This window comes from Schistocerca gregaria, chromosome 8 (genome assembly GCF_023897955.1).
Source record: "Schistocerca gregaria isolate iqSchGreg1 chromosome 8, iqSchGreg1.2, whole genome shotgun sequence".
NCBI lineage: Eukaryota > Metazoa > Arthropoda > Insecta > Orthoptera > Acrididae > Schistocerca > Schistocerca gregaria.
The window spans coordinates 22388525-22403568 of record NC_064927.1 but is presented as its reverse complement, the minus strand read 5'-3'; the positions used below and the strand labels follow the sequence as shown (position 1 = coordinate 22403568).

Here is a 15044-nt window from a genome sequence, read left to right as displayed (position 1 = left end):
CCTTTTCCGAACTTCGTCCTTACGGTCGTCTGGATCATCAGACTTCAGCTGACAACACTTCATATTACCGACTAATATTTGCAGCTATGGCGACCCATTACTGCTTGGCCACACATCTGACATATAACCGATGTGCTCTCCAAACAACGAAACTTGCATTTCAGAACATGTCTTTCACACATGTCTACAAATTCACCTTCCCCTTCAAATACAGTTTCCTTGCGACTGACAGAGACGTACGCAAAGTTTAAAGTTGCTATTTCCATTACATCACGTTAATCAGAAAAACTGTAATTTACATCTGCAGCGGAACAAAATTCCGTTCCGCCCAGCGTGGGGCTCGAACCCACGACCCTGATATTAAGAGTCTCATGCTCTACCGACTGAGCTAGGCGGGCTGCTTCGGTGAATACTTGCCGGCCAGCACGTCACACAGTACTCGTTTGGGTTGGGTGGTCCCATACAGAATCTCTCCATGCTGCCTAATGTTTTCCTAACGTCACACTCGTCACGTACTTCACTTTTATTTCATAATCATTTCTGAGAGGTAAAGGAATTGCATGACAACCTGCAGAGCTAGTGGCGTCAAAATTAACACTCATACTTGATGTGACTCAAAAGGCGAACGAATTACGTTCCGACGTTGTTTTAGATGTGCAAGTGCCAGTGGAAACTCGCGGTGACGGCACTCTGCCGACCATTTCGCTAGTTAACACCGGTCTTGTAGTGTGTGTTTCAAGCTCAAGAGCATCTCCAAGCAGAAAATGGTCAACAGCAACATTCAGACGGTTTCGTACTGCTCAAATGCTACATTAAAACGGTATGTTTCTTTTTCAGAACTGATAAAACACGAGCGTGACAGCATTCGAACATGTAATCTTCAGATCCGAAGTCCGACGCCTTATCCATTAGGCCACACAGTCACTGATGAACAAGTGCAACTTGTATATGACTCATCTCGAAACGCTCACACCCGTGATAATTTGTGTTTTCGTTCTACACAGCCGCTGCCCTTGCTCTTTCCCACCTATTCGTTACTTTCAACCTCTTACGTAACCGACCAAATATAGACTGGGAAACAAGACCACACACTTTGTGCATACGGAATCGAAGGCAGGGCGTGCCTCGCCGCATTTGCCACGATGGCCATTTGCTACTTCTGCAGAAGCGGTGGCGGTGACGACGACGACCGCGAGAGGGTCTGACATATGTGAGAAATACATCTATAAAATGTAATTCAGACTGCCTCGTCCCACCTTATGCTGTACCGCTTTGGCAAAGGCTTTATCTGCGCCATTCGCCTTAATCACATCTGAGAGTAATTCTTAATAAAAGGCATGTCGCTAATTGTTCGTCATCACAGATACTGCTTGCTATACGGCCACGACGCGCAACTGATTTCCAAAATTCGACTTCTTCCTATGAGGATGGAACTCACGAGCCTTGGTTTACTAGTCCAGTGCTCTACCACTGAGCTAAAGAGGCGCGGCCCAGCGGTACTTCTGCGTACTTCGTCCTTACGGTCGTCTGGATCATCAGACTTCAGCTGACAACACTTCATATTACCGACTAATATTTGCAGCTATGGCGACCCATTACTGCTTGGCTACACATCTGACACGTAACCGATGTCCTCTCCAAACAACAACACTTGCATTTCAGAACATGTCTTTCACACATGTCTACAAAATCACCTTCACCTTCAAATACAGTTTCCTTGCGACTGACAGAGACGTAGGCAATGTTTAAAGTTGCTATTTCCATTACATCACGTTAATCAGAAACACGGTAATTTACATCTGCAGCGGAACAAAATTCCGTTCCGCCCAGCGTGGGGCTCGAACCCACGACCCTGAGATTAAGAGTCTCATGCTCTACCGACTGAGCTAGCCGGGCTGCTTCGGTGAATACTTGCCGGCCAGCACGTCACACAGTACTCGTTTGGGTTGGGTGGTCCCATACAGAATCTCTCCATGCTGCCTAATGTTTTCCTAACGTCACACTCGTCACGTACTTCACTTTTATTTCAAAATCATTTCTGAGAGGTAAAGGAATTGCATGACAACCTGCAGAGCTAGTGGCGTCAAAATTAACACTCATACTTGATGTGACTCAAAAGGCGAACGAGTTACTTTCCGACGTTGTATTAGATGTGCAAGTGCCAGTGGAAACTCGCGGAGACGGCACTCTCTCGACCATTTCGCTAGTTAACACCGGTCTTGTAGTGTGTGTTTCAAGCTCAAGAGCATCTCCAAGCAGAAAATGGTCAACAGCAACATTCAGACGGTTTCGTACTGCTCAAATGCTACATTAAAACGGTATGTTTCTTTTTCAGAACTGATAAAACGCGAGCGTGACAGCATTCGAACATGTAATCTTCAGATCCGAAGTCCGACGCCTTATCCATTAGGCCACACAGTCACTGATGAACAAGTGCAACTTGTATATGACTCATCTCGAAACGCTCACACCCGTGATAATTTATGTTTTCGTTCTACACAGCCGCTGCCCTTGCTCTTTCCCACCCATTCGTTACATCCAAACTCTTACGTGACCGACCAAATATAGACTGGGAAACAAGACCACACACTTTGTGCATACGGAATCGAAGGCAGGGCGTGCCTCGCCGCATTTGCCACGATGGCCATTTGCTACTTCTGCAGAAGCGGCGGCGGCGGCGACGACGACGACGACGACGACGACGACGACCGCGAGAGGGTCTGACATATGTGAGAAATACATCTATAAAATGTAATTCAGACTGCCTCGTCCCACCTTATGCTGTACCGCTTTGGCAAAGGCTTTATCTGCGCCATTCGCCTTAATCACATCTGAGAGTAATTCTTAATAAAAGGCATGTCGCTAATTGTTCGTCATCACAGATACTGCTTGCTATACGGCCACGACGCGCAACTGATTTCCAAATTTCGACTTCTTCCTTTGAGGATGGAACTCACGAGCCTTGGTTTACTAGTCCAGTGCTCTACCACTGAGCTAAAGAGGCGCGGCCTAGCGGTACTTCTGCGTACTTCGTCCTTACGGTCGTCTGGATCATCAGACTTCAGCTGACAACACTTCATATTACCGACTAATATTTGCAGCTATGGCGACCCATTACTGCTTGGCTACACATCTGACACGTAACCGATGTCCTCTCCAAACAACAACACTTGCATATCAGAACATGTCTTTCACACATGTCTACAAAATCACCTTCACCTTCAAATACAGTTTCCTTGCGACTGACAGAGACGTAGGCAAAGTTTAAAGTTGCTATTTCCTTTACATCACGTTAATCAGAAAAACGGTAATTTACATCTGCAGCGGAACAAAATTCCGTTCCGCCCAGCGTGGGGCTCGAACCCACGACCCTGAGATTAAGAGTCTCATGCTCTACCGACTGAGCTAGCCGGGCTGCTTCAGAGAATACTTGCCGGCCAGCACGTCACACAGTACTCGTTTGGGTTGGGTGGTCCCATACAGAATCTCTCCATGCTGCCTAATGTTTTCCTAACCTCACACTCGTCACGTACTTCACTTTTATTTCATAATCATTTCTGAGAGGTAAAGGAATTGCATGACAACCTGCAGAGCTAGTGGCGTCAAAATTAACACTCATACTTGATGTGACTCAAAAGGCGAACGAGTTACGTTCCGACGTTGTTTTAGATGTGCAAGTGCCAGTGGAAACTCGCGGTGACGGCACTCTGCCGACAATTTCGCTAGTTAACACCGGTCTTGTAGTGTGTGTTTCAAGCTCAAGAGCATCTCCAAGCAGAAAATGGTCAACAGCAACATTCAGACGGTTTCGTACTGCTCAAATGCTACATTAAAACGGTATGTTTCTTTTTCAGAACTGATAAAACGCGAGCGTGACAGCATTCGAACATGTAATCTTCAGATTCGAAGTCCGACGCCTTATCCATTAGGCCACACAGTCACTGATGAACAAGTGCAACTTGTATATGACTCATCTCGAAACGCTCACACCCGTGATAATTTGTGTTTTCGTTCTACACAGCCGCTGCCCTTGCTCTTTCCCACCCATTCGTTACATCCAACCTCTTACGTGACCGACCAAATATAGACTGGGAAACAAGACCGCACACTTTGTGCATACGGAATCGAAGGCAGGGCGTGCCTCGCCGCATTTGCCCCGATGGCCATTTGCTACTTCTGCAGAAGCGGCGGCGGCGACGACGACGACGACGACGACGACCGCGAGAGGCTCTGACATATGTGAGAAATACATCTATAAAATGTAATTCAGACTGCCTCGTCCCACCTTATGCTGTACCGCTTTGGCAAAGGCTTTATGTGCGCCATTCGCCTTAATCACATCTGAGAGTAATTCTTAATAAAAGGCATGTCGCTAATTGTTCGTCATCACAGATACTGTTTGCTATACGGCCACGACGCGCAACTGATTTCCAAAATTCGACTTCTTCCTTTGAGGATGGAACTCACGAACCCTGGTATACTAGTCCAGTGCTCTACCACTGAGCTAAAGAGGCGCGGCCTAGCGGTACTTCTGCGTACTTCGTCCTTACGGTCGTCTGGATCATCAGACTTCAGCTGACAACACTTCATATTACCGACTAATATTTTCATCTATGGCGACCCATTACTGCTTGGCTACACATCTGACACGTAACCGATGTCCTCTCCAAACAACAACACTTGCATATCAGAACATGTCTTTCACACATGTCTACAAAATCACCTTCACCTTCAAATACAGTTTCCTTGCGACTGACAGAGACGTAGGCAAAGTTTAAAGTTGCTATTTCCTTTACATCACGTTAATCAGAAAAACGGTAATTTACATCTGCAGCGGAACAAAATTCCGTTCCGCCCAGAGTGGGGCTCGAACCCACGACCCTGAGATTAAGAGTCTCATGCTCTACCGACTGAGCTAGCCGGGCTGCTTCAGAGAATACTTGCCGGCCAGCACGTCACACAGTACTCGTTTGGGTTGGGTGGTCCCATACAGAATCTCTCCATGCTGCCTAATGTTTTCCTAACGTCACACTCGTCACGTACTTCACTTTTATTTCATAATCATTTCTGAGAGGTAAAGGAATTGCATGACAACCTGCAGAGCTAGTGGCGTCAAAATTAACACTCATACTTGATGTGACTCAAAAGGCGAACGAGTTACGTTCCGACGTTGTTTTAGATGTGCAAGTGCCAGTGGAAACTCGCGGTGACGGCACTCTGCCGACAATTTCGCTAGTTAACACCGGTCTTGTAGTGTGTGTTTCAAGCTCAAGAGCATCTCCAAGCAGAAAATGGTCAACAGCAACATTCAGACGGTTTCGTACTGCTCAAATGCTACATTAAAACGGTATGTTTCTTTTTCAGAACTGATAAAACGCGAGCGTGACAGCATTCGAACATGTAATCTTCAGATTCGAAGTCCGACGCCTTATCCATTAGGCCACACAGTCACTGATGAACAAGTGCAACTTGTATATGACTCATCTCGAAACGCTCACACCCGTGATAATTTGTGTTTTCGTTCTACACAGCCGCTGCCCTTGCTCTTTCCCACCCATTTGTTACATCCAACCTCTTACGTGACCGACCAAATATAGACTGGGAAACAAGACCGCACACTTTGTGCATACGGAATCGAAGGCAGGGCGTGCCTCGCCGCATTTGCCCCGATGGCCATTTGCTACTTCTGCAGAAGCGGCGGCGGCGACGACGACGACGACGACCGCGAGAGGCTCTGACATATGTGAGAAATACATCTATAAAATGTAATTCAGACTGCCTCGTCCCACCTTATGCTGTACCGCTTTGGCAAAGGCTTAATCTGCGCCATTCGCCTTTATCACATCTGAGAGTAATTCTTAATAAAAGGCATGTCGCTAATTGTTCGTCATCACAGATACTGTTTGCCATACGGCCACGACGCGCAACTGATTTCCAAAATTCGACTTCTTCCTTTGAGGATGGAACTCACGAGCCTTGGTTTACAAGTCCAGTGCTCTAACACTGAGCTGAAGGGACGCGGATTAGCGTTACCTTTGCGTACTTCGTCCTTACGGTCGTCTGGATCATCAGACTTCAGCTGACAACACTAAATATTACCGACTAATATTTGCAGCTATGGCGACCCATTATTGCTTGGCTACACATCTGACATGTAACCGATGTCCTCTCCAAACAACAACACTTGCACTTCAGAACATGTCTTTCACACATGTCTAGAAAAACACCTTCACCTTCAAATACAGTTTCCCTGCGACTGACAGAGACGTAGGCAAAGTTTAAAGTTGCTATTTCCATTACATCACGTTAATCAGAAAAACGGTAATTTACATCTGCAGCGGAACAAAATTCCGTTACGCCCAGCGTGGGGCTCGAACCCACGACCCTGAGATTAAGAGTCTCATGCTTTAGCGACTGAGCTAGCTGGGCTGCTTCGGTGAATACTTGACGGGTAGGACGTCACACAGTACTCGTTTGGGTTGGGTTGTCCCATACAGAATCTCTCCATGCTGCCTAATGTTTTCCTAACGTCACACTCGTCACGTACTTTACTTTTATTTCATAATCATTTCTGAGAGGTAAAGGAATTGCATGACAACCTGCAGAGCTAGTGGCGTCAAAATTAACACTCATACTTGATGTGACTCAAAAGGCGAACGAGTTACTTCCTGACGTTGTTTAAGATGTGCAAGTGCCAGTGGAAACTCGCGGTGACGGCACTCTGCCGACCATTTCGTTAGTTAACACCGGTCTTGTAGTGTGTGTTTCAAGCTCAAGAGCATCTCCAAGCAGAAAATGGCCAACACGAACATTCAGACGGTTTCGTACTGCTCAAATGCTACATTAAAAAGGTATGTTTCTTTTTCAGAACTGATAAAACACGAGCGTGACAGCATTCGAACATGTAATCTTCAGATCCGAAGTCCGACGCCTTATCTATTAGGTCACACAGTCACTGATGAACAAGTGCAACTTGTATATGACTCATCTCGAAACGCTCACACCCCTGATAATTTGTGTTTTCTTTCTACACAGCCGCTGCCCTTGCTCTTTCCCACCCATTCGTTACATTCAACCTCTTACGTGACCGACCAAATATAGACTGGGAAACAAGACCACACACTTTGTGCATACGGAATCGAAGGCAGGGCGTGCCTCGCCGCATTTGCCACGATGGCCATTTGCTACTTCTGCAGAAGCGGCGGCGGCGACGACGACGACGACGACGACGACGACGACGACGACGACGACGACCGCGAGAGGCTCTGACATATGTGAGAAATACATCTATAAAATGTAATTCAGACTGCCTCGTCCCACCTTATGCTGTACCGCTTTGGCAAAGGCTTAATCTGCGCCATTCGCCTTTATCACATCTGAGAGTAATTCTTAATAAAAGGCATGTCGCTAATTGTTCGTCATCACAGATACTGTTTGCCATACGGCCACGACGCGCAACTGATTTCCAAAATTCGACTTCTTCCTTTGAGGATGGAACTCACAACCCTTGGTTTACTAGTCCAGTGCTCTAACACTGAGCTGAAGGGACGCGGATTAGCGGTACCATTGCGTACTTGGTCCTTACGGTCGTCTGGATCATCAGACTTCAGCTGACAACACTTCATATTACCGACTTATATTTGCAGCTATGGCGACCCATTATTGCTTGGCTACACATCTGACACGTAACCGATGTCCTCTCCAAACAACAACACTTGCACTTCAGAACATGTCTTTCACACATGTCTAGAAAATCACCTTCACCTTCAAATACAGTTTCCCTGCGACTGACAGAGACGTAGGCAAAGTTTAAAGTTGCTATTTCCATTACATCACGTTAATCAGAAAAACGGTAATTTACATCTGCAGCGGAACAAAATTCCGTTCCGCCCAGCGTGGGGCTCGAACCCACGACCCTGAGATTAAGAGTCTCATGCTTTAGCGACTGAGCTAGCTGGGCTGCTTGGGTGAATACTTGCCGGCCAGCACGTCACACAGTACTCGTTTGGGTTGGGTGGTCCCATACAGAATCTCTCCATGCTGCCTAATGTTTTCCTAACGTCACACTCGTCACGTACTTTACTTTTATTTCATAATCATTTCTGAGAGGTAAAGGAATTGCATGACAACCTGCAGAGCTAGTGGCGTCAAAATTAACACTCATACTTGATGTGACTCAAAAGGCGAACGAGTTACTTCCTGACGTTGTTTAAGATGTGCAAGTGCCAGTGGAAACTCGCAGGTGACGGCACTCTGCCGACCATTTCGCTAGTTAACACCGGTCTTGTAGTGTGTGTTTCAAGCTCAAGAGCATCTCCAAGCAGAAAATGGTCAACAGCAACATTCAGACGGTTTCGTACTGCGCAAATGCTACATTAAAACGGTATGTTTCTTTTTCACAACTGATAAAACACGAGTGTGCCAGCATTCTAACCTGTAATGTTCAGATCCGAAGTCCGACGCCTTATCCATTAGGCCACACAGTCACTGACGACCAAGTGCAACTTGTATATGACTCATCTCGAAACGCTCACACCCCTGATAATTTGTGTTTTCGTTCTACACAGCCGCTGCCCTTGCTCTTTCCCACCCATTCGTTACATTCAACCTCTTACGTGACCGACCAAATATAGACTGGGAAACAAGACCACACACTTTGTGCATACGGAATCGAAGGCAGGGCGTGCCTCGCCGCATTTGCCACGATGGCCATTTGCTACTTCTGCAGAAGCGGCGGCGGCGACGACGACGACGACGACGACGACCGCGAGAGGCTCTGACATATGTGAGAAATACATGTATAAAATGTAATTCAGACTGCCTCGTCCCACCTTATGCTGTACCGCTTTGGCAAAGGCTTTATGTGCGCCATTCGCCTTAATCACATCTGAGAGTAATTCTTAATAAAAGGCATGTCGCTAATTGTTCGTCATCACAGATACTGTTTGCTATACGGCCACGACGCGCAACTGATTTCCAAAATTCGACTTCTTCCTTTGAGGATGGAACTCACGACCCTTGGTTTACTAGTCCAGTGCTCTAACACTGAGCTGAAGGGACGCGGCATAGCGGTACCTTTGCGTACTTGGTCCGTACGGTCGTCTGGATCATCAGACTTCAGCTGACAACACTTCATATTACCGACTAATATTTGCAGCTATGGCGACACATTACTGCTTGGCTACACATCTGACACGTAACCGATGTCCTCTCCAAACAACAACACATGCATTTCAGAACATGTCTTTCACACATGTCTACAAAATCACCTTCACCTTCAAATACAGTTTCCTTGCGACTGACAGAGACGTAGGCAAAGTTTAAAGTTCCTATTTCCATTACATCACGTTAATCAGAAGAACGGTAATTTACTTCTGCAGCGGAACAAATTTCGTTCCGCCCATCGTGCGGCTCGAACCCACGACCCTGAGAATAAGAGTCTCATGCTCTACCGACTGAGTTAGCCGGGCTGACTGGGTGATTACTTGCCGGGCAGCACGTCACACAGTACTCGTTTGGGTTGGGTGGTCCCATACAGAATCTCACCATGCTTCCTAATGTTTCCCTAACGTCACACTCGTCACGTACCTCACTTTTATTTCATAATCATTTCTGAGAGGTAAAGGAATTGCATGACAACCTGCAGAGATAGTGGCATCAAAATTAACACTCATACCTGATGTGACTCAAAAGGCGAACGAGTTACTTTCCGAAATTGTTTTAGATGTGCAAGTGCCAGTGGAAACTCGCGGTGACGGCACTCTGCCGACCATTTCGCTAGTTAACACCGGTCTTGTAGTGTGTGTTTCAAGCTCAAGAGCATCTCCAAGCAGAAAATGGTCAACAGCAACATTCAGACGGTTTCGTACTGCTCAATTGCTACATTAAAACGGTATGTTTCTTTTTCAGAACTGATAAAACACGAGTGTGACAGCATTCGAACCTGTAATCTTCAGATCCGAAGTCCGACGCCTTATTCATTAGGCCACACAGTCACTGACGACCAAGCGCAACTTGTACATGACTCATCTCGAAACGCTCACACCCCTGATAATTTGTGTTTCGTTCTACACAGCCGCTGCCCTTGCTCTTTCCCACCCATTCATTACATTCAACCTCTTACGTGACCGACCAAATATAGACTGGGAAACAAGACCACACACTTTGTGCATACGGAATGGAAGGCAGGGCGTGCCTCGCCGCATTTGCCACGATGGCCATTTGCTACTTCTGCAGAAGCGGCGGCGGCGACGACGACGACGACGACGACGACGACCGCGAGAGGCTCTGACATATGTGAGAAATACATCTATAAAATGTAATTCAGACTGCCTCGCCCCACCACATGCTGTACCGCTTTGGCAAAGGCATTATCTGCGCCATTCGCCTTAATCACATCTGAGAGTAATTCTTAATAAAAGGCATGTCGCTAATTGTTCGTCATCACAGATACTGTTTGCTATACGGCCACAACGCGCAACTGATTTCCAAAATTCGACTTCTTCCTTTGAGGATGGAACTCACGACCCTTGGTTTACTAGTCCAGTGCTCTACCACTGAGCTAAAGAGGCGCGGCCTAGCGGTACTTTTTCGTACTTCGTCCTTACGGTTGTCTGGATCATCAGACTTCAGCTGACAACACTTCATATTACCGACTAATATTTGCAGCTATGGCGACCCATTACTGCTTGGCTACACATCTGACACGTAACCGATGTCCTCTCCAAACAACAACACTTGCATTTCAGAACATGTCTTTCACACATGTCTACAAAATCACCTTCACCTTCAAATACAGTTTCCTTGCGACTGACAGAGACGTAGGCAAAGTTTAAAGTTGTTATATCCATTACATCACGTTAATCAGAAACACGGTAATTTACATCTGCAGCAGAACAAAATTCCGTACCGCCCAGCGTGGGCCTCGAACCCACGACCCTGAGATTAAGAGTCTCATGCTCTACCGACTGAGCTAGCCGGGCTGCTTCGGTGAATACTTGCTGGGCAGCACGTCACACAGTACTCGTTTGGGTTGGGTGGTCCCATACAGAATCTCTCCATGCTGCCTATAGTTTCCCTAACGTCACACTCGTCACGTACTTCACTTTTATTTCATAATCATTTCTGAGAGGTAAAGGAATTGCATGACAACCAGCAGAGCTAGTGGCGTCAAAATTAACACTCACACTTGATGTGACTCAAAAGGCGAACGAGTTACTTTCCGACGTTGTTTTAGATGTGCAAGTGCCAGTGGAAACTCGCGGTGACGGCACTCTGCCGACCATTTCGCTAGTTAACACCGGTCTTGTAGTGTGTGTTTCAAGCTCAAGAGCATATCCAAGCAGAAAATGGTCAACAGCAACATTCAGACGGTTTCGTACTGCTCAAATGCTACATTAAAACGGTATGTTCCTTTTTCAGAACTGATAAAACACGAGCGCGACGCATTCGAACCTGTAATCTTCAGATCCGAGGTCCGACGCCTTATCCATTAGGCCACATTGTCACTGACGACCAAGTGTAACTTGTATATGACTCATCTCGAAACGCTCACACCCCTGATAGTTTCTGTTTTCGTTCTACACAGCCGCTGCCCTTGCTCTTTCCCACCCATTCGTTACATTCAACCTCTTACGTGACCGACCAAATATAGACTGGGAAACAATACCACACACCTTGTGCATACGGAATCGAAGGCAGGGCGTGCCTCGCCGCATTTGCCACGATGGCCATTTGCTACTTCTGCAGAAGCGGTGGCGGTGACGACAACGACCGCGTGAGGCTCTGACATATGTGAGAAATACATTTATAAAATGTAATTCAGACTGCCTCGTCCCACCTTTTGCTGTACCGCTTTGGCAAAGGCTTTATCTGCGCCATTCGCCTTAATCACATCTGAGAGTAATTCTTAATAAAAGGCATGTCGCTAATTGTTCGTCATCACAGATACTGTTAGCTATACGGCCACGACGCGCAACTGATTTCCACAATTCGACTTTTTCCTTTGAGGATGGAACTCACGACCCTTGGTTTATTAGTCCAGTGCTCTACCACTGAGGTAAATGGGCGCGGCCTAGCGGTACTTTTGCGTACTTCGTCCTTACGGTCGTCTGGATCATCAGACTTCAGCTGACAACACTTCATATTACCGACTAATATTTGCAGCTATGGCGACCCATTACTGCTTGGCTACACTTCTGACACGTAACCGATGTCCTCTCCAAACAACAACACTTGCATTTCAGAACATGTCTTTCACACATGTCTACAAAATCACCTTCACCTTCAAATACAGTTTCCTTGCGACTGACAGAGACGTAGGCAAAGTTTAAAGTTGCTATTTCCATTACATCACGTTAATCAAAAAAACGGTAATTTATATCTGCAGCGGAACAAAATTCCGTTTCGCCCAGCGTGGGGCTCGAACCCACGACCCTGAGATTAAGAGTCTCATGCTCTACCGACTGAGCTAGCCGGGCTGCTTCGGTGAATTCTTGCCGGGCAGCACGTCACACAGTACTCGTTTGGGTTGGGTGGTCCCATACAGAATCTCTCCATGCTGCCTAATGTTTTCCTAACGTCACACTCGTCACGTACTTCACTTTTTTTCCATAATCATTTCTGAGAGGTAAAGGAATTGCATGACAACATGCAGAGCTAGTGGCGTCAAAATTAACACTCATACTTGATGTGACTCAAAAGGCGAACGAGTTACTTTCCGACGTTGTTTTAGATGTGCAAGTGCCAGTGGAAACTCGCGGTGACGGCACTCTGCCGACCATTTCGCTAGTTAAAACCGGTCTTGTAGTGTGTGTTTCAAGCTCAAGAGCATCTCCAAGCAGAAAATGGTCAACAGCAACATTCAGACGGTTTCGTACTGCTCAAATGCTACATTAAAACGGTATGTTTCTTTTTCAGAACTGATAAAACACGAGCGTGACAGCATTCGAACCTGTAATCTTCACATCCGAAGTCCGACGCCTTATCCATAGGCCACACAGTCACTGACGACCAAGTGCAACTTGTATATGACTCATCTCGAAACGCTCACACCCCTGATAATTTGTGTTTTCGTTCTACACAGATGCTGCCCTTGCTCTTTCCCACCCATTCGTTACATTCAACCTCTTACGTGACCGACCAAATATAGACTGGGAAACAATACCACACACCTTGTGCATACGGAATCGAAGGCAGGGCGTGCCTCGCCGCATTTGCCACGATAGCCATTTGCTACTTCTGCAGAAGCGGCGGCGGCGGCGACGACGACGACGACGACGACGACGACGACCGCGAGAGGCTCTGACATATGTGAGAAATACATCTATAAAATGTAATTCAGACTGCCTCGTCCCACCTTATGCTGTACCGCTTTGGCAAAGGCTTTATCTGCGCCATTCGCCTTAGTCACATCTGAGAGTAATTCTTAATAAAAGGCATGTCGCTAATTGTTCGTCATCACAGATACTGTTAGCTATACGGCCACGACGCGCAACTGATTTCCACAATTCGACTTTTTCCTTTGAGGATGGAACTCACGACCCTTGGTTTATTAGTCCAGTGCGCTACCACTGAGGTAAATGGGCGCGGCCTAGCGGTACTTTTGCGTACTTCGTCCTTACGGTCGTCTGGATCATCAGACTTCAGCTGACAACACTTCATATTACCGACTAATATTTGCAGCCATGGCGACCCATTACTGCTTGGCTACACATCTGACACGTAACCGATGTCCTCTCCAAACAACAACACTTGCATTTCGGAACATGTCTTTCACACATGTCTACAAAATCACCTTCACCTTCAAATACAGTTTCCTTGCGACTGACAGAGACGTAGGCAAAGTTTAAAGTTGCTATTTCCATTACATCACGTTAATCAAAAAAACGGTAATTTACATCTGCAGCGGAACAAAATTCCGTTCCGCCCAGCGTGGGGCTCGAACCCACGACCCTGAGATTAAGAGTCTCATGCTCTACCGACTGAGCTAGCCGGGCTGCTTCGGTGAATACTTGCCGGGCAGCACGTCACACAGTACTCGTTTGGGTTGGGTGGTCCCATACAGAATCTCTCCATGCTGCCTAATGTTTTCCTAACGTCACACTCGTCACGTACATCACTTTTATTTCATAATCATTTCTGAGAGGTAAAGGAATTGCATGACAACCTGCAGAGCTAGTGGCGTCAAAATTAACACTCATACTTGATGTGACTCAAAAGGCGAACGAGTTACTTTCCGACGTTGTTTTAGATGTGCAAGTGCCAGTGGAAACTCGGGGTTACGGCACTCTGCCGACCATTTCGCTAGTTAACACCGGTCTTGTAGTGTGTGTTTCAAGCTCAAGAGCATCTCCAAGCAGAAAATGGTCAACAGCAACATTCAGACGGTTTCGTACTGCTCAAATGCTACATTAAAACGGTATGTTTCTTTTTCAGAACTGATAAAACACGAGCGTGACAGCATTCGAACCTGTAATCTTCACATACGAAGTCCGACGCCTTATCCATTAGGCCACACAGTAACTAACGACCAAGGGCAACTTGTATATGACTCATCTCGAAACGCTCACACCCCTGATAATTTGTGTTTTCGTTCTACACAGCCGATGCCCTTGCTCTTTCCCACCCATTCGTTACATTCAACCTCTTACGTGACCGACCAAAGATAGACTGGGAAATAAGACCACACACTTTGTGAATACGGAACCGAAGGCAGGGCGTGCCTCGCCGCATTTGCCACGATGGCCATTTGCTACTTCTACAGAAGCGGCGGCGGCGGCGACGACGACGACGACGACGACCGCGAGAGGCTCTGACATATGTGAGAAATACATCTATAAAATGTAATTCAGACTGCCTCGTCCCACCTTATGCTGTACCGCTTTGGCAAAGGCTTTATCTGCGCCATTCGCCTTAATCACATCTGAGAGTAATTCTTAATAAAAGGCATGTCGCTAATTGTTCGTCATCACAGATACTGTTTGCTATACGGCCACGACGCACAACTGATTTCCAAAACACGACTTCTCCTTTGAGGATGGAAC

General features: G+C 46.6%; 10 non-coding genes across 10 annotated transcripts; all 10 read right to left on the bottom strand.

Annotated features, from left to right (window-relative positions):
* Nucleotides 1-325: 325 nt before the first annotated feature.
* Nucleotides 326-398, bottom strand: Trnak-cuu (transfer RNA lysine (anticodon CUU)). The gene has a single exon. It is a non-coding gene; the product is annotated as a tRNA-Lys (tRNA).
* Nucleotides 399-1823: 1425 nt separating this feature from the next.
* Trnak-cuu (transfer RNA lysine (anticodon CUU)) lies at nucleotides 1824-1896 on the bottom strand. Its single transcript has one exon. It is a non-coding gene; the product is annotated as a tRNA-Lys (tRNA).
* Nucleotides 1897-3342: 1446 nt separating this feature from the next.
* Nucleotides 3343-3415, bottom strand: Trnak-cuu (transfer RNA lysine (anticodon CUU)). Its single transcript has one exon. It is a non-coding gene; the product is annotated as a tRNA-Lys (tRNA).
* A 1437-nt stretch (nucleotides 3416-4852) lies between these two features.
* Nucleotides 4853-4925, bottom strand: Trnak-cuu (transfer RNA lysine (anticodon CUU)). Its single transcript has one exon. It is a non-coding gene; the product is annotated as a tRNA-Lys (tRNA).
* Nucleotides 4926-6356: 1431 nt separating this feature from the next.
* Trnak-cuu (transfer RNA lysine (anticodon CUU)) lies at nucleotides 6357-6429 on the bottom strand. The gene has a single exon. It is a non-coding gene; the product is annotated as a tRNA-Lys (tRNA).
* Nucleotides 6430-7887: 1458 nt separating this feature from the next.
* On the bottom strand, nucleotides 7888-7960 carry Trnak-cuu (transfer RNA lysine (anticodon CUU)). The gene has a single exon. It is a non-coding gene; the product is annotated as a tRNA-Lys (tRNA).
* Nucleotides 7961-9397: 1437 nt separating this feature from the next.
* Nucleotides 9398-9470, bottom strand: Trnak-cuu (transfer RNA lysine (anticodon CUU)). Its single transcript has one exon. It is a non-coding gene; the product is annotated as a tRNA-Lys (tRNA).
* A 1439-nt stretch (nucleotides 9471-10909) lies between these two features.
* Trnak-cuu (transfer RNA lysine (anticodon CUU)) lies at nucleotides 10910-10982 on the bottom strand. Its single transcript has one exon. It is a non-coding gene; the product is annotated as a tRNA-Lys (tRNA).
* A 1424-nt stretch (nucleotides 10983-12406) lies between these two features.
* Nucleotides 12407-12479, bottom strand: Trnak-cuu (transfer RNA lysine (anticodon CUU)). Its single transcript has one exon. It is a non-coding gene; the product is annotated as a tRNA-Lys (tRNA).
* A 1445-nt stretch (nucleotides 12480-13924) lies between these two features.
* Nucleotides 13925-13997, bottom strand: Trnak-cuu (transfer RNA lysine (anticodon CUU)). The gene has a single exon. It is a non-coding gene; the product is annotated as a tRNA-Lys (tRNA).
* Nucleotides 13998-15044: the final 1047 nt, after the last annotated feature.